The sequence below is a fragment of the Phyllobates terribilis genome, unplaced genomic scaffold (genome assembly GCF_046119375.1).
Source record: "Phyllobates terribilis strain yellow unplaced genomic scaffold, ASM4611937v1 Scaffold_9__5_contigs__length_417890890, whole genome shotgun sequence".
Lineage (NCBI taxonomy): Eukaryota > Metazoa > Chordata > Amphibia > Anura > Dendrobatidae > Phyllobates > Phyllobates terribilis.
In genome coordinates this window covers 212,862,520-212,884,242 of record NW_027362769.1, presented here as the reverse complement: position 1 = coordinate 212,884,242, position 21,723 = coordinate 212,862,520, and positions in this window count along the sequence as shown.

The window sequence follows — 21,723 nt, the reverse complement described above, 5'->3', positions numbered from 1 at the left end:
GACTTATGTCATGAACTTTCCCGTCAGAGGTCCCAACAAGAGTCCATCCTGAGTCATCTGCGTAGTGTTAACTCCCGCCTGGACACATTGTCTACCTCTTCGGGAGCTGCCTCCACACGCTCACTTACTACCCCAGCACCGCCGCAGCCCATCAACACCATGGCATCTCTTCCCAGTCCCCGCCTCTCTGCTCCTCCTCATTTTGGCGGAGATCCCAGCCAGGCACGGGGCTTCATTAACCAGTGCACTCTGCACTTTGAACTGTTGGCACACCAGTTTTCCACCGACCGAGTTAAAGTAGCCTTCATCATGTCCCATCTCACGGGAGAGGCACTGGCTTGGCTAAATCCTCTATGGGAGAGAGGAGACCCCCTGGTGTCCAACCTGCCAGCCTTTCTCACGGCTTTCCGGAAAGTCTTCGACGAACCAGGACGGAAGACCTCATCCGCATCATCTCTGCTACGCCTCCGTCAAGGAAATCTCACCGTGGGCCAATATGCCATACGGTTCCGTACCCTTGCTTCGGAGCTGGCCTGGGATAACGACGCCCTGGTGTCTGTCTTTTGGGAGGGTCTGTCCAGCCGTATTAAAGATGAACTCGCCGGTCGGGACATTCCTACCACTCTCGACGACTTAATAACTCTTGCCACCCGGATAGACATCCGGTTCCAGGAGCGCGCCAAAGAGGTCACCCGTGAGAGGAGGTTTCCACGTCTAGCTCCTACCTTCCAGAAACCCATCACTTCTCCCGTTTCTCCCCAGGCGCACTCACCCGAGCCTATGCAGGTCGACCAGACCAAGATGGTCAAGACCCGTCAAGAGTTACGCCGAGCCGAGGGGAGCTGCTTCTACTGTGGCAGTAAGGAGCACCGGATCCGTTCCTGCCTGGAGAGGTCGGGAAACTCCTGTGTCTAGGATCGCTCAGAGAGGTCGTCCTAGAAAAGAGTAAACCCTCTCCATCTCTGTTGCTGTCGGTCTCTATCATCTGCGGGGAGAACCGTTATTTTGAACTAGCCCAACTTGACTCTGGAGCTGCCGGAAATCTCATTTCTCAGTCCCTGGTAGAGAAATACCGCATTCCCACCAAACCTCTAGCTGTACCCTTATCTGTCGCTGCCGTAGATGGGGGCCTCTTACCACATCCCATCCAACTCATCACCGAATCCATAACCCTGCAGGTGGGAATGCTGCACTCAGAGAGCATCTTCTTTCATGTTCTGCCTGGACTCTCTCACGCCCTCTTGCTAGGCCTACCTTGGCTTCAGAAACATGCACCCGTGCTTGATTGGCAGACCGGAGAAGTCCTTCGCTGGGGACAGGACTGCCATAAGACTTGTTTAGTTCCCGTCCATCCTGTCCGTCCTTCTCCTACCCCAGCCAATCTACCTGGTCTTCCGGTTCCCTATTGGTCTTATGCGGACGTCTTTAATAAAAAGGAGGCAGAGACATTACCCCCTCATAGACCATACGACTGCCCAATCGACCTGATGCCCGGCGCTACTCCTCCCCGTGGGCGTATTTACCCTTTGTCCGCTGCTGAGACCCGGTCCATGTCTGAATATATTGAGGAGAATCTGGCCCGGGGATTTATCCGGAAATCGACCTCCCCGGCGGGAGCAGGCTTCTTCTTCGTCAAAAAGAAGGACGGCTCACTCCGTCCCTGTATAGACTATAGAGGCCTTAACCAGATCACGGTGAAGAATAAATACCCCCTTCCGCTCATTCCGGAATTATTTGACCGTCTGAGGGGGGCTAGAATCTTCACCAAGCTGGACCTCCGTGGGGCGTATAACCTGGTCCGTATCCGTCAGGGGGATGAATGGAAGATGGCATTCAACACTCGGGACGGCCACTATGAATACCTGGTAATGCCCTTCGGTCTCTGTAACGCTCCCGCCGTCTTTCAAGAGTTGGTCAATGACATCTTCCGGGACCTTCTCTACTCCTGCGTAGTGGTGTACCTGGACGACATCTTGGTCTTCTCTCCGGATCTTCTCACTCACCGGAGGGATGTTCGTCAGGTCCTGCTCAGGCTCAGGCAGAACCACCTCTACGCTAAATATGAGAAGTGCCTCTTTGAGCAGACCTCGCTTCCGTTCTTGGGCTACATAATCTCTCAGACCGGCCTACGAATGGATCCTGAGAAACTGTCTGCCATCCAGAAGTGGCCCCGACCAGAGGGGTTGAAGGCTATTCAGCGGTTCCTGGGCTTCGCCAACTACTACCGCCTCTTCATACCGCACTTCTCTTCCCAGACTGCCCCAATCTCTGCACTCACCCGTAAGGGCACTAGTCCCAGAGAATGGCCGCCCGAAGCAGAGGAAGCCTTTCTTTCCTTAAAACAGGCTTTCTCTTCCTCCCCGGTGCTGCATCGTCCGGACGGCAACAAACAATTCTTCCTGGAAGTGGACGCCTCCTCCTCTGGAGCCGGAGCGGTACTTACCCAAAAGTCGTCTTCCGGAAGAATGGTAACTTACGGCTTCTTCTCCAAACTCTTCTCCCCTTCTGAGCGCAATTATTCTATAGGAGACCGAGAGTTATTGGTCATTAAGCTGGCACTGGAGGAGTGGCGTTACCTGCTCGAGGGGGCTCTTCACCCGGTAATTATTTACACGGACCACAAGAACTTGGCTTACCTCCAGAGTGCCCAGAGACTTAACCCGCGCCAAGCCCGGTGGTCCTTGTTTTTTGCCCGCTTTGATTTCGTTCTTCATTTTCACCCGGCAGACAAAAACATCAAAGCTGACGCCTTGTCCCGATCCTTCCTGGTGTCTGATCTAGAGGAGGAGCCTAAGCACATCATTGATCCCGCCAGAGTAATGCAGGTGGCCCCCGTGAATTTAAATCGTCTCCCTCCCGGTAAGACGGTCGTAACAGTACCTGATCGGAAGAAGATCCTACACTGGGGCCACTCGTCTAAGCTAGCTGGCCACGCCGGTCAGAAATAGACCCTCCAGCCTATTACCCGGCACTACTGGTGGCCTACCCTGCACAAGGACGTAATAGACTTTGTTTCAGTCTGTGTGTCCTGCGCCCGCAACAAGGTTCCGAGACATCTGCCAGCCGGTCGCCTCCTTCCTCTTCCAGTACCTGCTTCCCCGTGGCAGCATATAGCTATGGACTTTATAACGGATCTCCCTGTCTCTGCCGGTTGTACGGTCATTTGGGTGGTCGCTGACCGCTTTTCCAAGATGGCTCACTTCATTCCCCTCCGGGCCTCCCGTCTGCACCCGAGCTGGCTAAAGACTTTATCCGCCACATCTTCCGTCTCCATGGTCTGCCCCTCCACATCGTGTCGGATCGTGGGGTTCAGTTCACCTCACGCTTCTGGAGAGCCACATGTAAGCTGCTTCGTCTCCACTTCGGTGGACAATCCGGCTGCGGAATCTATCGTTAGCGAATTCTCCTCCATTTGGGAGAGTACCCGATCCGCACTCCTTCAGTCGTCCGAGCGGATGAAAAGACACGCTGACAAAAAACGCCTGGATCCTCCACAATTCCGCCCTGGAGATAAACTCTGGCTCTCGTCCAAGTATGTCTGGCTCAAGATTCCTTCCTACAAGTTAGGGCCTCGGTTCATCGGCCCACTGGAAGTTATCAAACAAATCAATCCGGTGGACTATAAATTGAAACTCCCGGCCAACTTGCGGATCCCTAACTCCTTCCATGTATCTCTCCTCAAACCCGTGGTACTTAACTCTTTTTCCAAGTCTACAGGTACGCCTCCTGCTCCGGTTTCCGCTGAAAACGAGTTTGAGTTAGAGAACATTCTGGCCACCAAAAGGGTAAGAGGAAAGACCTTTTTTCTAGTGGATTGGAAGGGGTTTGGTCCTGAGGAGAGAACATGGGAGCCCCGGGAGAACATCCATGCCCCTCTCATCCTTGATAAATTTCTGTCTGGCCTAAAAAAGGGGGGGCCTAAAGGGGGGGGTACTGTAGCGTCGGCGTCCCTGCCTCCTGCTAGGCAGGGACGCTGTTCCCCTCACCTCTCCGCTCCATGCCCGGCGCCTTCCTCCCGCTCTGCTGGCAGCGCACGCTGCTTCCCGGCTACTGTGCTTAGGGCGCGTGCGCGCGCGCTCCCCCTCTCTTAAAGGGGCCGCGCGCGCCGTCCTAATGAGTCCCCGGCCAATGGCCGGAGGACCTCACCATATATAAGGCTCCTCCTCCAAAATGGAGGTGCCCGAGCAATGTTGTTGCATAGCCTATCACTCTGCTTCAGCCCTCAGGTCCCGTTACCAGATACCTGCCAGTTACCTGCCAGATTCCTGCTTGATACCTGCCTGATTCTTGTCTATCTACTTGCATTCCTGCGGTCCGATAGTCTGCCTACCAGCCCTGCCAGTCTGTCTATGGATCTGATTGCCCACTCACCTGGGAGCGCTCATCTGCTACCTGCCTGCTAGCCTACCTGGAGGCTCTGCCGTCACGTGCTGTGACCACGTGCCTGTCCAGAGACTCTTACCCGCTCACCTGGGAGCGTCCATCTGCTACCTGCCAGCTAGCCTACCTGGAGGCTCTGCCGTCACGTGCTGTGACCACCTGCCTGTCCAGAGACTCTTCCCCACTCACCTGGTAGCGTCCGCCTGCTACCTGCCTGCTAGCCTACCTGGAGGCTCTGCCGTCACATGCTGTGACCACCTGCCTGTCCAGAGACTCTTGCCCGCTCACCTGGGAGCGTCCACCTGCTACCTGCCTGCTAGTCTACCTGGAGGCTTAGCCATCACTTGCTGTGACCACCTGCCTGTCCAGAGACTCTTGCCCGCTCACCTGGGAGCATCCACCTGCTACCCGCCTGCTAGCCTATCTGGAAGCTTAGCCGTCACTTGCCGTGACCACCCGCCTGTCAAGAGACTGTCCCCGTCACTTGCCGTGACCTCCTGCCCCTCTACCCAGAGACTGTCCCCGTCACTTGACGTGACCTCATGCCCTTCTACCCAGAGACTGTCCCCGTCACTTGCCGTGACTACCTGCCCGCCTTCCCTGGGAGCCACCAGCTTCCTTACAAGGACTGCCCCTTTATATCGTTGTTCAGAGGTTTCACCTCCCAGACCCGTTACAGGAAAATTGTTAATGTCTAGTGTTCAGCGAGCACTAAAATGCTCGGGTGCTCGAAGCTCAGGCCGAGCTCACCGTGATACTCGGGTGCTCGACCCGAGCAACGAGCCCAATGTTAGTCTATGGGAGACCCGAACATTTTTGCGGTGGCACCCCCGGCAGTCTGTAGAAAGCCTAAAAAGTGCCCCAAACGATAGTGACAGTGCTCAAAAGACATGGGGACAGCATGGGGAAGACCCCTGGAAGCATCTCAGGCACCCAGGTCACTGCCTAAAAGTGTGCCCATCAGAGGTGATCCTTGCCGCATCAGAAGATGCAGACTTGCAACTATCCCCGTGCAAGTCCTTGTCCCAGGGCAGTGTTCAATTGTACCTCCCCCATTCCTTGCAATGCAAGTGCAAGTATGCAGCCTGCCACCCACCCACCCCCAGGCTGCAATACCATACTGCTAGCTTGCTTGCACTTGAAATGAGGCCTTTTAGGCTTGTGAAGGCAGACGCCGGCCACCATGTCATGGCTGTGTCGGCGGCCTGGTATCCATACTCAGTCCCCAGCCGCCCGGCGACTGGGTGTCCACGCTCGGTCCCTAGCCGCCAGGGAGCGGCCAGGTGTCCACACACGGTCCCCAGCCGCCTGGGGGCAGCCGGGTGTCCATAAACGGTCCCCAGCCGCCCCTATTTCTCCTGGGAACTTCCTGCACACTTTTCTTAGCCTTGCCTGCTTTAGGGCAGCATTGGATGAGCCCACCAGAGAACCAGACTCCTCCAGTGGCCCCTGGCTTCTCCATCAGGGCAGTTGAGAGTGCCAAGGTGAGGAGCATGATGATGATGATAGAAGTTAGCATATGCTTTGTTTTCTTGGAATGCAAGCGTAAGTGTGCAACCTGCCACCCACCCACCCCCAGGCTGCAATACCATACTGCTAGCTTGCTTGCACTTGAAATGAGGCCTTTTAGGCTGGTGGAGGCAGACGCCGGCCACCATGTCATGGCTGTGTCGGCGGCCTGGTATCCATACTCAGTCCCCAGCCGCCCGGCGACTGGGTGTCCACGCTCGGTCCCCAGCCGCCAGGGAGCGGCCGGGTGTCCATACCCGGTCCACAGTCGCCCCACGGCCGGGTGTCCACACACGGTCCCCAGCCGCCTGGGGGCAGCCGGGTGTCCATAAACGGTCCCCAGCCGCCCCTATTTCTCCTGGGAACTTTCCCCACACTTTTCTTAGCCTTGCCTGCTTTAGGGCAGCATTGGACGAGCCCATCAGAGAACCAGACTCCTCCAGTGGCCCCTGGCTTCTCCATCAGGGGAGTTGAGAGTGCCAAGGTGAGGAGCATGATGATGATGATAGAAGTTAGCATCTGCTTTGTTTTCTTGGAATGCAAGCGTAAGTGTGCAACCTGCCACCCACCCACCCCCAGGCTGCACTACCATACTGCTACCTTGCTTGCACTTGAAATTGGGACTTTTAGGCATGTGAAGACAGACGCCGGCCACCACGTCATGGCTGCGTTGGCGGCCTGGTATCCATACTCAGTCCCCAGCCACCCAGCGGCCGAGTGTCCACGCTTGGTCCCCAGCCGCCAGGGGGCGGCCGGGTGTCCATACTCGGTACCCAGCTGCGCCTATTTTAAGGACAGCCTAACCACAAACACGTGGACAAGTGAATGTGGCCAGGGATGGTCCATCTGACTGACGCCTTCACACTGGGTTAATATTGTGGAAGCCGGGACACAGTTGGACACTGGGATGCAAAACATCCTCCAGACATAGAGGATTGCGGGTGCTGGGTCAATCAGGCTTCAACACAAAGTTCAGAAGGTAGACAGCAGCAGTGGTCGGCCTCCTACACAACGAGTAAATTATTCATGATCATGAGGCCATCCATCTCCTTAGCTTTCTGTTCCTTGGAATGCAAGCGCATGTATGTAGTAGCGGCTAGGCCTGAGGTGGTCAGCGTTTTGGCGCATATCCTACCTCCCCCGACGATGGCTGGATGTTTTACTGCTACTATCCCAGTTCTATGACTCCAGATAAAACAAAGCTTCAGGTGATGACTGATGGATGAGGTGGTGGCAAAGGAGAAAGAGCAGGAGGAATAGGGACCATTCACATCAACATCTGGCCAGTCAACCACACATGTCTTGTAGGATATGTTTCTGTACTAAAAGGAGTGGTTCGGCTACACAATTAAAGGGCATACAGTGAGTGCAATGCCTACCAAAAATTTCGAGGCACTCCAATGCCCCTTGGAAGTGACATGGAGGTCAGAGGGCCTTAACTAAGCCGTTTTTTCCATTTATAGGAACTGGGTCTCCTGTACACTGTTGGCCTAAGCAGTGAATGGAAGGCTTTCCAAAAATTATGAGGAACTGCAATGCCCCTTGAAACAGACGTGGATTACAGCATACTAAAAACCTTCTACCCATTATTGGGGAGTGGGTCTCCCTTAGTGTTCGCCTATGCATTGAAAACAAAAGGTGACTAAAATTAGGAGGAAATACAATGCCCGTTGGAAAAGTCGTGGAGGTTAGAGGTAATTAAAAACAACATTTCAATGCCCCTTGGAAGAGCTGTGGAGTTCAGAGTGGTTTAACAAGACGGTTTTAATGCCCCTTGGAAGAGACGTGGAGGTCACAGTAGCTTAACAAGACGGTTTTAATGCCCCTTGGAAGAGTGGTGGAGGTTACAGTAGAATAAAAAGAAAATATCAATGCCCTGTGGAAGAGACGTGGAGGTCACAGTAGCTTAACAAGACGGTTTTAATGCCCCTTGGAAGAGACGTGGAGGTCAGAGTGGTTTAACAAGATGGTTTTAATGACCCTTGGTAGAGTGGTGGAGGTCGCAATAGCTAAACAAGACGGTTTTAATGCCCCTTGGAAGAGACGTGGAGGTCGCAGTAGCTTAACTAGATGGTTTTAATGCCCCTTGGAAAAGAGGTGGAGGTCGCAGTAGCTTAACAAGACGGTTTTAATGCCCCTTGGAGAAGTGTTGGAGGTCACAGTAGTTTAACAAGACGGTTTTAATGCCCCTTGGAAGAATAGTGGAGGTCGCAGTGGAAAAAAAAGACAATATCAATGCCCCTTGGAAGAGTGGTGGAGGTCGCAGTAGCTTAACAAGACGGTTTTAATGCCCCTTGAAAAAGTCGTGGAGGTCGCAGTAGCTTAACAAGACGGTTTTAATGCCCCTTGGAAAAGTGGTGGAGGTTGCAGTAGCTTAACAAGATGGTTTTAATGCCCCTTGGAAGAGACATGGAGGTCGCTGTAGCTTAACAATACAGTTTTAATGCCCCTTGGAAGAGTGGTGGAGTCACAGTAGCTTAACAAGACGTATTTAATGCCCCTTGGAAGAGACATGGAGGTCAGAGTGGTTTAACAAGACAGTTTTAATGCCCCTTGGAAAAGTGGTGGAGGTCGCAGTAGCTTAACAATACGGTTTTAATGCCGCTTGGAAGAGACGTGGAGGTCAAAGTAGCTTAGCAAGACGGTTTTATTGCCCAATGGAAAAGTGGTGAAGTTCGCAGTAGCTTAACAAGACGGTTTTAATGCCCCTTGAAGAAGTGTTGGAGATCGCAGAAGCTTAACAAGACGGTTTTAATGCCCCTTGGAAGAGACGTGGAGGTCAGAATGGTTTAACAAGACGGTTTTAATGCCCCTTGGAAAAGTGGTGGAGGTCCCAGTAGCTTAACAAGACGGTTTTAATGCCCCTTCGAAGAGACGTGGAGGTCGCAGTAGCTTAACAAGAAGGTTTTAATGCCCCTTGAAAGAGAGGTGGAGGTCGCAGAGGTTTAACAAGACGGTTTTAATGCCCCTTGGAAGAGACGTGGAGGTCAGAGTGGTTTAACAAGACGGTTTTAATGCCCCTTGGAGAAGTGGTGGAGGTCGCAGTAGCTTAACAAGACAGTTTTAATGCCCCTTGGAAGAGACATGGAGGTCGCAGTAGCTTAACAAGATGGTTTTAATGCCCCTTGGAAGAGACGTGGAGTTCAAAGTAGCTTAACAAGACGGTTTTAATGCCCCTTGGAAAAGTGGTGGAGTTCGCAGTAGCTTAACAAGACGGTTTTAATGTCCCTTGGAAGAGACGTGGAGGTCAGAGTGGTTTAACAAGACGGTTTTAATGCCCCTTGGAAGAGACGTGGAGGTCGCAGTAGCTTAACAAGAAGGTTTTAATGCCCCTTGGAAGAGTTATGGAGGTCACAGTAGCTTAACAAGACGGATTTTATGCCCCTTGGAAGAAACATGGAGGTCGCAGTGGTTTAACAAGACGGTTTTAATGCCCCTTGGGAAAGTGGTGGAGGTTGCAGTAGCTTAACAGGACGGTTTTAATGCCCCTTGGAAGAGACGTGGAGGTCAGAGTGGTTTAACAAGACGGTTTTAATGCCCCTTGGAGAAGTGGTGGAGGTCGCAGTAGCTTAACAAGACAGTTTTAATGCCCCTTGGAAGAGACATGGAGGTCGCAGTAGCTTAACAAGATGGTTTTAATGCCCCTTGGAAGAGACGTGGAGGTCAAAGTCGTTTAACAAGACCGTTTTAATGCCCCTTGGAAAACTGGTGGAGTTCGCAGTAGCTTAACAAGACGGTTTTAATGCCCCTTGGAAGAGACGTGGAGGTCAAAGTAGCTTAACAAGACGGTTTTAATGCCCCTTGGAAGAGACGTGGACGTCAAAGTAGCTTAACAAGACGGCTTTATTGCCCATTGGAAAAGTGGTGGAGCTCGCACTAGTTTAACAAGACGGTTTTAATGCCCCTTGAAGAAGTGTTGGAGATCGCAGAAGCTTAACAAGATGGTTTTAATACCCCTTGGAAGAGACGTGGAGGTCAGAGTGGTTTAACAAGACGGTTTTGATGCCCCTTGGAAAAGTGGTGGAGGTCCCAGTTGCTTAACAAGACGTTTTTAATGCCACTAGGAAGAGACGTGGAGGTCAGAGTGGTTTAACAAGACGGTTTTAATGCCCCTTGGAGAAGTGGTGGATGTCGCAGTAGCTTAACAAGACAAATTTAATGCCCCTTGGAAGAGACATGAAGGTCGCAGTAGCTTAACAAGATGGTTTTAATGCCCCTTGGAAGAGACGTGGAGGTCAAAGTAGCTTAACAAGACGGTTTTAATGCCCCTTGGAAAAGTGGTGGAGTTCAGAGTAGCTTAACAAGACGGTTTTAATGCCCCTTGGAGAAGTGTTGGAGATCGCAGAAGATTTTCAAGATGGTTTTAATGCCCCTTGGAAGAGACGTGGATGTCAGAGTGGTTTAACAAGACGGTTTTAATGCCCCTTGTAAAAGTGGTGGAGGTCGCAGTAGCTCTACAAGACGGTTTTAATGCCCCTTGAAAGAGACGTGGAGGTCACAGTAGCTTAACAAGTTGGTTTTAATGCCCCTTGGAAAAGTGGTGGAGGTCGCAGTAGCTTAACATGACGGTTTTAATGCCCCTTGGCAGAGAAGTGGAGGTCGCAGTAGCTTACCAAGATGGTTTTAATGCCCCTTGGAAAAGTGGTGGAGGTCGCAGTTCCTTAACAAGACGGTTTTAATGCCCCTTGGAGAAGTGTTGGAGGTCGCAGTAGCTTAACAAGACGGTTTTAATGCCCCTTGGAGAAGTGTTGGAGGTCGCAGTTCCTTAACAAGACGGTTTTAATGCCCCTTGGAGAAGTGTTGGAGGTCGCAGTAGCTTAACAAGTCGGTTTTAATGCCCCTTGTAAGAATAGTGGAGGTCGCAGTGGAATAAAAAGACAATATCAATGCCCCTTGGAAGAGTGGTGGAGGTCGCAGTAGCTTAACAAGACGGTTTTAATGCCCCTTGAAAAAGTCGTGGAGGTCGCAGTAGCTTAACAAGACGATTTTAATGCCCATTGGAAAAGTGGTGGAGGTTGCAGTAGCTTAACAAGATGGTTTTAATGCCCCTTGGAAGAGACGTGGAGGTCGCAGTAGCTTAACATTATAGTTTTAATGCCCCTTGGAAGAATGGTGGAGGTCACAGTAGCTTAACAAGACGTATTTAATGTCCCTTGGAAGAGACATGGAGGTCATAGTGGTTTAATAAGACGGTTTTAATGCCCCTTGGAAAAGTGGTGGAGGTCGCAGTAGCTTAACAAGACGGTTTTAATGCCCCTTGGAAGAGACGTGGAGGTCAAAGTAGCTTAACAAAACGGTTTTAATGCCCCTTGGAAGAGACGTGGAGGTCAAAGTAGCTTAAAAAGACGGTTTTATTGCCCATTGGAAAAGTGGTGGAGTTCGCAGTAGCTTAACAAGACTGTTTTAATGCCCCTTGAAGAACTGTTGGAGATCGCAGAAGCTTAACAAGACGGTTTTAATGCCCCATGGAAGAGACGTGGAGGTCAGAGTGGTTTAACAAGACGGTATTAATGCCCCTTGGAAAAGTGGTGGAAGTCCCAGTAGCTTAACATGACGGTTTTAATGCCCCTTGGAAGAGAAGTGGAGGTCGCAGTAGCTTAACAAGAAGGTTTTAATGCCCCTTGGAAGAGTGGTGGAGGTCACAGTAGCTTAACAAGACGGATTTAATGCCCCTTGGAAGAAACATGGAGGTCGCAGTGGTTTAACAAGACGGTTTTAATGCCCCTTGGGAAAGTGGTGGAGGTCGCAGTAGCTTAACAAGACGGTTTTAATCCCCTTGGAAGAGACGTGGAGGTCAGAGTGGTTTAACAAGACAGTTTTAATGCCCCTTGGAAAAGTGTTGGAGGTCGCAGTAGCTTAACAAGACAGTTTTAATGCCCCTTGGAAGAGACATGGAGGTCGCAGTAGCTTAACAAGATGGTTTTAATGCCCCTTGGAAGAGACGTGGAGGTCAAAGTAGCTTAACAAGACTGTTTTAATGCCCCTTGGAAAAGTGGTGGAGTTCGCAGTAGCTTAACAACACGGTTTTAATGCCCCTTGGAGAAGTGTTGGAGATCGCAGAAGCTTAACAAGACGGTTTTAATGACCCTTGGAAGAGACGTGGAGGTCAGAGTGGTTTAACAAGACGGTTTTATTGCCCCTTGGAAAAGTGGTGGAGGTCGCAGTAGCTTAACAAGATGGTTTTAATGCCCCTTGGAAGAGACGTGGAGGTCGCAGTAGTTTAACAAGACGGTTTTAATGCCCCTTGGAAGAGATGTGGATGTCGCAGTAGCTTAACAAGTGTTATGATCTGCTACAGGGACTAAGGAAAGACAGGAGAACTGTCCCTACAATAGAACTAAACTAGATCCCTACGATGTAACGGGGAACCTGATCCTGCGATCCGACCCGCTAAAGTCCTCGGCTAGTCTGAACGAAGACCTATAGATGTGAGGGAGGGATCCCTACAAGAACTAGGGACTGGGATAAGTTGGACACCTCCTAGCAGAAATAGTAGCAGTCAAAGACAAACACACAACAAAAAGCATAGAGGTCAGAAGACCTAGCAAAACTAACAGAGAACGGCAACAGAGCACCAAGCTAGCTCAAGAGTAGTAAATACAATGAAGTCCAGCAAGACCAGGAGGGCGGAGCCGGATTAAATAGGCAAAAATGGTCATGTGACCAGCAAACTAAAAAAAAACTAACAGGAGAGTTCTAACAGTACCCCCTCTTCTAAGAGGATCCTCCGGATCCCCTAGGCCCAGGCTTACCAGGAAACCTCCTGTGAAATGCTCTGACAAGTCTGGAAGCAGAAACATCATCCGCCCTCACCCATGAGTTATCCTCAGGTCCGAAACCCTTCCAAGCGACGAGATACTGCAAACTCCCTCTATACCGTCTAGAATTTAGAATGCGGGAAATTTCATATTCCCCGTCCTCCACCACCGGAGGAACAGTGGCAGAGGCGTCACCATCAGACACAGTTTTTTTCAACAGAGAAACATGAAACACCGGGTTAATCTTCCAGGACGTAGGAACCTCCAACCTAACAGCAGATTGGTTAACTATCTGAAGCACCTTAAAGGGCCCTACGAACTTGGGACCCAATTTTTTAGAAGGAATCCTCAATCGCAGATTCTTAGAGGACAACCAAACCATGTCACCAACAGCAAACAAAACCTCTTGCCGTTTCCTATCAAAGTACCTCTTAGATTTTTTGTTAGCCTCCTGAAGATTACCACGCACATCCGTCCAAACTCTCTCCAAATCACTGGAAAAACTCTCCTCCTCAGGCACAGCCGAAACCAATTTGGAGAATGACCCAAAAGACGGATGTCTCCCAGAACAACAAAAAAAAGGCGAACACCCAGCAGAAGAGGATGTATGGTTGTTAAGAGCAAATTCAGCAAGTGGCAGAAACTCAGACCACCCCTCTTGATTGTCTGCCACAAAACAACGCAAGAACTGCTCAACATCCTGGTTCTTCCTTTGTGTCTGGCCATTAGACTCAGGATGATATCCAGATGAAAACGACAAATGAACTCCCAACCTGTCACAAAAGGCACGCCAAAAACGAGCCACGAACTGAGGTCCCCTATCAGAAACAATGTCAGTAGGAACACCATGTAGTCTGACAATTTTCTTGACAAAGGCCTTAGCGAGTGTCTTAGCGCAAGGCAGTTTGATGAAGGGAACCAAGTGACACATCTTGCTAAAACGGTCCACGACCACCTAGATGACCGTGAAACCTTCAGAGGGGGGAAGGTCAGTAATAAAGTCCATAGCCAGATGTGTCCAAGGTGCACTAGGAACCTCCAGAGGGCAAAGCAACCCCGCAGCAGGAGCATGCGAAGACTTGGATCTAGCACACACAGTACATTGGCGCACCCACTTAATGACTTCCTTCTGCCATCCAGGCCACCAAAAACTGCGACCCACAAGTCTCTTGGTCTCAGAAATTCCTGGATGACCTGCCAACCGAGACTCATGACACTCAACAAACAAATCTCTCCTAAAGGTCCTAGGCACAAACAACCTCCCATGGGGAGTGTTAGATGGGGCATTCTCCTGAGCTTTAAGAATCTCATCCTCCAAAACGGAGTCCAAAGCAGCAATCACAACACCTTCTTGTAAAATGCTCTCCTCTTCCTCCTCAACACCGACCATGGGAGAAAAGCTGCGAGACAAAGCATCCGCTTTAACATTCTTGGTACCCGGGATGTAAGTAACGGAAAAATTAAACCGCGAGAAAAAAAGTGCCCACCTAGCCTGACGGGCATTCAAGCGCTTGGCAGCATCAAGATAGATCAGATTTTTATGATCAGTGAAAACCTGAATGGGAAATTCAGCACCTTCCAAGAGGGGACTCCAGTGTTCAAATGCGAGTTTAATCGCCAGCAATTCCCGATTACCAATATCGTAATTAAGTTCAGTCTCAGAATTTTTTTTTGAAAAAAAGGCACAGGGATTTACTCCATCCTTGTTTTCCTGAGACAACACCGCACCGACCCCCACCGAAGAAGCATCAACCTCAACCAAAAACGGCTTAGTCACATCAGGCTGCATAAGGATGGGAGCAGAGGTGAACCTCTCCTTTAGAAACACAAAAGCTTCAATGGCCTCAGAAGTCCACTGAACCGCATTAGCACCTTTCCTGGTGAGATCGGTCAGCGGTTTGACAATAATAGAAATTTTTTTTATGAATTTTCTGTAATAATTGGCGAAACCCAAAAACCTCTGTATCGATTTCAAACCAATAGGCCTAGGCCATTCCTGCACAGCTTGAACTTTAACCGGGTCCATCTCAAAACCTTCACTGGAGATAATGTAGCCCAAAAAACTAATTCTCTGTACAGCGAACTCACATTTCTCCAGCTTAGCAAAAAGCGAATTGTCCATTAATAACTGTAATACCTCACGTACGCTCCGCCAATGAGACTCCAGATCAGGCGAATAAATCAGAATGTCATCCAAATACACAACCACATTTTTGCCGATTAAAGGTCTAAGGATGTCATTAATAAGATTCTGAAAAAATGCTGGAGCATTGGTAAGACCAAAAGGCATAACCAGATTCTCAAAATGACCCACAGGAGTGTTAAAAGCAGTCTTCCATTCATCACCCTCCTTCATGCGCAACAAATTGTATACCCCCCGGAGATCAATTTTAGAGAACCACTTGGCCCCCACTAACTGGTTAAATAAATCAGGAATCAATGGCAGTGGGTAAGGATTGCGTACAGTAATTTTATTAATCTCACGAAAGTCCAGACAAGGACGTAAACCACCATCTTTTTTTTTTACAAAAAAAAATCCAACAGCCACAGGAGACTTGGAAGGCCTAATGTGACCGGCGGCCAAGCTTGTCTGTATGTATTCCTCCAAAGCCTTTCTCTCAGGAATAGTAAGATTAAATAAACGACTTTTAGGAAGAGTCGCTCCAGGGACAAATTCAATGGTAAAATCATAGTCTCTATGGGGAGGCAAAATTTGTGACTCCTCCTCAGAAAAAACTCTCCAAAAATCCTGAATAGGTACAGGTAATTCCCCTTTTTCCACCGCAGCAATACGTCCGTTACAACACTTGTCATAACACTTAGGGCTCCAGGACTTAATTTCATTGGTAGACCAATCCAGTACAGGATTGTGCAATTTTAACCAGGGTAACCCCAATATTACTGGAGAAGGCAAATTATCCAATACCACCAAATCCAAATTTTCTTGGTGAATACCATTAATAGTGAGGGGAAATTCACAGACCTTATGAGTAACACTCTTCAAGGGAGAGCCATCAACAGAAACCACAGCAATAGGGGATGACAAAGTTTTAGGTTCTAATCTAAGTTTTTCCAAGAATCCCCCATCAATCACATTCAGAGTAGAACCACAATCCACAAATACCCGAAATTCAATTAATTCATCCTGAGCAGCAATAGTGGCAGATAGGAATACTCCCTTAGAATTTAAACAGGCAATACGGGCATAACTGACCATTTTTTTTTTCTTTCTTCAAACGAAGCACACAGTTCTTAATAAAATGACCAGAATTTCCGCAATAGAAGCACAAGCCTTCAGAAAGCCTGCGATCTTTTTCCTGAGAGTGGGGTGGCATCGCCCCAATCTCCATCGGCTCTCCATTGTCAGCACAGACCCTCTCAAGACTCGGAGCTGACATAGCAGAGGATTTGCTCTCATTAACCCTTGCACGCAGTCTCCTGTCTACCCGTATAGCTAATTGCATAGCCTCCTGCAAGTTTCCAGGTGTGGGATAAGCAATCAGTAAATCCTTAACCCTTTCACCTAGCCCTGCAAGAAACAAGCTTTTCAATGCTGAATCGTTCCACCCCACCTGGGCAGACCACCGATGGAAGTGAGAACAATATTTTTCCACATTACCTGATCCCTGCCTCAAACGTCTCAATTCAGACTCAGCAGATGAGACACGATCAGGATCATCATACAACAAACCCAAAGCAGAAAAAAAACTATCCACTGATCTAAAGCACGAATCACTAGGTTGGAGAGAAAAGGCCCATCCCTGAGGATCTTTGCGCAAAAGTGACATTATGAACCCTATGCGCTGTGATTCATCACCAGAGTATCCGGGTCTCAAACGAAAATACAATAAACAAGCATTTTTAAAAGAAAAAAAATCTTGTTGTTCGCCAAAAAATAAATCAGGCAGACGTACCTTTGGTTCCACAAAATGTGCTCCAGAACAGCTACTCACGTGTTGTTGGAGCTTGGCCACCTCCAGAGAGAGTCCCTGCAAGCGTTGAGCCAAATCTTGAACCGAGACCATGATGGAAAACTGGAGGTCTTTCCTTAGAGAAATTTTTTCTTTTTTTTTCTTTTATGGCTGGACTTACTGTTATGATCTGCTACAGGGACTAAGGAAAGACAGGAGAACTGTCCCTACAATAGAACTAAACTAGATCCCTACGATGTAACGGGGAACCTGATCCTGCGATCAGACCCGCTAAAGTCCTCGGCTAGTCTGAACGAAGACTTATAGATGTGAGGGAGGGATCCCTACAAGAACTAGGGACTGGGATAAGTTGGACACCTCCTAGCAGAAATAGTAGCAGTCAAAGACAAACACACAACAAAAAGCATAGAGGTCAGAAGACCTAGCAAAACTAACAGAGAACGGCAACAGAGCACCAAGCTAGCTCAAGAGTAGTAAATACAATGAAGTCCAGCAAGACCAGGAGGGCGGAGCCGGATTAAATAGGCAAAAATGGTCATGTGACCAGCAAACTAAAAAAAAACTAACAGGAGAGTTCTAACAACAAGATGGTTTTAATGCCCCTTGGAAAAGTGGTGGAGGTCGCAGTAGCTTAACAAGACGGTTTTAATGCCCCTTGGAAGAGACGTGGAGGTCGCAGTAGCTTAACAAGATGGTTTTAATGCCCCTTGGAAAAGTGGTGGAGGTCGCAGTAGCTTAACAAGATGGTTTTAATGCCCCTTGGAGAAGTGTTGGAGGTCGCAGTAGCTTAACAAGATGGTTTTAATGCCCCTTGGAAAAATGGAGGAGGTCGCAGTGGAATAAAAAGACAATATCAATGCCCCTTGGAAAAGTGGTGGAGGTCGCAGTAGCTTAACAAGACGGTTTTAATGCCCCTTGGAAAAGTGGTGGAGGTCGCAGTAGCTTAACAAGACGGTTTTAATACCCCTTGGAGAAGTTTTGGAGGTCGCAGTATCTTAACAAGACGGTTTTAATGCCCCTTGGAAAAGTGGTGGAGGTAGCAGTAGCTTAACAAGACGGTTTTAATGCCCCTTGTTAGAGACGTGGAGGTCACAGTAGCTTAACAAGACGGTTTTACTGCCCCTTGGAAAAGTGGTGGAGGTCGCAGTAGCTTAACAAGACGGTTTTAATGCCCCTTGGAAGAGACGTGGAGGTCGCAGTAGCTTAACAAGATGGTTTTAATGCCCATTGGACAAGTGGTGGAGGTCGCAGTAGCTTAACAAGACGGTTTTAATGCCCCTTGGAGAAGTGTTGGAGGTCGCAGTAGCTTAACAAGATGGTATTAATGCCCCTTGGAAGAATGGTGGAGGTCGCAGTGGAATAAAAAGACAATATCAATGCACCTTGGAAGATTTGTGGAGGTCGCAGTAGCTTTACAAGATGGTTTTAATGCCCCTTGGAAAAGTGGTGGAGGTCGCAGTAGCTTAACAAGATGGTTTATTGCCCCTTGGAGACGTGTTGGAGGTCGGAGTAGCTTAACAAGACAGTTTTAATGCCCCTTGGAAGAAAGGTGGAGGTCGCAGTGGAATAAAAAGACAATATCAATGCACCTTGGAAGAGTGGTGGAGGTCGCAGTAGCTTAACAAGACGATTTTAATGCCCCTTGGAAAAGTGGTGGAGGTCGCAGTAGCTTAACAAAACGGTTTTAATGCCCCTTGGGGAAGTGTTGGAGGTCGCAGTAGATTAACAAGACAGTTTTAATGCCCCTTGAAAGAATGGTGGAGGTCGCAGTGGAATAAAAAGACAATATCAATGCCCTTTGGAAGAGTGGTGGAGGTTGCAGTAGCTAAACAAGACGGTTTTAATGCTCCTTGGAAAAGTGGTGGAGGTCGCAGTAGCTTAACAAGATGGTTTTATTGCCCCTTGGAAGAGACGTGGAGGTCGCAGTAGCTTAACAAGACGGTTTTAATGCCACTTGGAAAAGTGGTGGATGTCGCAGTAGCTTAACAAGATGGTTTTAATGCCCCTTGAAAAAGTGTTGGAGGTTGCAGAAGCTTAGCAAGACGGTTTTAATGCCCCTTGGAAGAGTGGTGGAGGTCACAGTAGCTTAACAAGACGGTTTTAATGCCCCTTGGAAGAGACGTGGAGGTCAGATTGATTTAACAAGACGGTTTTAATGCCCCTTGGAAAAGTGGTGGAGGTCGCAGTAGCTTAACAAGATGGTTTTAATGCCCCTTGGTAGAGACGTGGAGGTCGCAGTAGCTTAACATGACGGTTTTAATGCCCCTTGGAAAAGTGGTGGAGGTCGCAGTAGCTTAACATGATGGTTTTAATGCCCCTTGGAAGATACGTGGAGGTCAGAGAGGTTCAACAAGACGGTTTTAATGCCCCTTGGAAAAGTGGTGTGTAACATACCTGGCGACATACTTGCATAGTGCACCATCTCCCACTATGCAAGATCGCATCTTAACCTTCAGTCCAGTTTGTAAGCCGTGCTCCTGTTCTACTGTGTGCGTGCTCTGGTCTGACTGCTTAGGGCGGCGGCCCGGTTACTTCCTGTTTTTTATAGCTGCTGTGGGCACACTCCTATTGCGTCCCCAGCCTATTGCTGTGAGTCACTGGACATTTAAACCCACTCCACCCTGTAGGAGATGCCTGAGCAACTCTAACATTCAGTGTGCTCCTTGACTCTGAATGTTCCAGGTCCCGTTCTGTTTCTTGCTTGTCCACCAACCTGGGGGCTGTATTCCCAGGCCTGTCTGAACTATCTCTTAGCCTGTTTGTCCTCCATACTGAGGCCCGTATACCCAGACTCGCTCCTGTATCATGTTGCAGTGTCAGTTCCTGTCTGTACACTCTCCTAGCCTGTTTGTCTCTGTGTCCGTACCTTCCCTTTTCCTGCAGTCTCTGAACCTGCACCTGACTCCTACTCGTTGTCTCTGTACTTCTGTTGTGAGTTTAGAGTCCACTCGCTACTTCATTGCAAGTACCTTGTGTGTATCTGGTTCTGCTTGTCCCTTCCAGTCTGTTCAGTGTGAACAGAGCCCTGTCCTCTCTGCTCTGCCTTGTTCACCGCTCCAGTGGTTCCTTCCTGCTCTGCCTTGCTCACCGCTCCGGCGGTTCCTCTCTGCTCTGCCTTGCTCACCGCTCCGGCAGTTCCTCTCTGCTCTGCCTTGTTCACCGCTCCGGCGGTTTCGCTCTGCTCTGCCTTGCTCACCGCTCCGGCGGTTCCTTCCTGCTCTGCCTTGCTCACCGCTCCGGCGGTTCCTCTCTGCTTTGCTTTGCTCAACGCTCCGGCGGTTCCTCACTGCTCTGCCTTGTTCACCTCTCCGGTGGTTTCGCTCTGCTCTGCCTTGCTCACCGCTCTGGCGGTTCCTTCCTGCTCTGCCTTGCTCACCGTTCCGGCGGTTCCTCTCTGCTCTGCCTTGCTCACCGCTCCGGCGGTTCCTCTCTGCTCTGCCTTGCTCACCGCTCCGGCGGTTCCTCTCTGCTCTGCCTTGTCCACCGCTTCGGCGGTTTTGCCCTGCTCTGCCTTGCTCACCGCTCTGGCGGTATTTCTCTGCTCTGCTTTGCCCACCGCTCCAGCAGTTCCTCTCTGCTCTGCTTGTCTACCGCATCTGCGGTTCTGTTCCTGAATCCCAGTCTGTACTGGACCCTATCCAGCCTGCGCTCCAACCTGCCAGTACCCCCCTGTCTGCACTCCAGCTGTGCTTGCCAGTATCCCCCTGTCTGCATACCAGCCATGCTTGCCAGTATCCTCCTGTCTGCACTCCAGCCGTGCCTGCCAATTCCCACCTGCCTGTATGCCAGTCTAACCTGCCTGTTCCTGCATTCCCCGGTGTGGGTCAACAACTGTGACCGGGGTCTGACTTGGAGTCGCACCTGGTCCCTCTGCTCGGTTCCTCCATGGTCCACGGAGTCGACTAATCCACCGTGCGACCTTGGTTGGATAGGGTTGATACTTAGTTACGAATCTCCAGCCACTCCTCGGTTCATGGTACAGTGGAATCACTAATCACGCACACGCCAGTCATCCCGGGCGTGTGCATAACATGGTGGAGGTCGCACTAGCTTAACAAGATGGTTTTAATGCCTCTTGGAAAAGTGGTGGAGGTCGCAGTAGCATAACAAGACGGTTTTAATGCCCCTTGGAAGAGACGTGGAGGTTGCAGTAGCTTAACAAGATGGTTTTAATGCCCCTTGGAAAAGTGGTGGAGGTCGCAGTAGCTTAACAAGACGGTTTTAATGCCCCTTGGAAAAGTGGTGGATGTTGCATTAGCATAACAAGATGGTTTTAATGCCCGTTGGAAGAGATGTGGAGGTCACACTAGCTTAACAAGTTGGTTTTAATGCCCCTTGGAAGAGTGGTGGAGGTCACAGTAGATTAACAAGACTGTTTTAATGCCCCTTGGAAGAGACAAGGAGGTCAGAGTGGTTTAACAAGATGATTTTAATGCCCCTTGGAAAAGTGGTGGAGGTCGCAGTAGCTTAACAAGACGGTTTTAACGCCCCTTGGAAGAGACGTGGAGGTGAGAGTGGTTTAACAAGACGGTTTTAATGCCCCTTGGGAAAGTGGTGAAGGCCGCAGTAGCATAACAAGACTGTTTTAATTCCCCTTGGAAGGGACGTGGAGGTCGAGGTAGCTTAACAAGATGGTTTTAATGCCCCTTGGAAGACACGTGGAGGTCGCAGTAGCTTAGCAAGACGTTTTTAATGCCCCTTGGAAAAGTGGTGGAGGTCACAGTAGCTTAAAAAGACGGTTTTAATGCCCCTTGGAGCAGTGTTGGAGATCGCAGTAGATTAACAAGATGGTTTTAATGCCCCTTGGAAGAGACGTGGAGGTCAGAGTAGTTTAACAAGACGGTTTTAATGCCCCTTGGAAAAGTGGTGGAGGTCGCAGTAGCTTAAAAAGACGGTTTTAAAGCCCCTTGGAGGAGACGTGGAGGTCGCAGTAGCTTAACAACACGGTTTTAATGCCCCTTTGAGGAGACATGGAGGTGGCAGTAGCTTAACAAGAAGGTTTTAATGCCCCTTGGAAGAGACGTGGAGGTCGCAGTAGCTTAACAAGACGGTTTTAATGCCCCTTGGAAAAGTGGTGGAGGTCGCAGTAGCTTAACAAGACGATTTTAATGCCCCTTGGAAAAGTGTTGGAGGTCGCAGTAGCT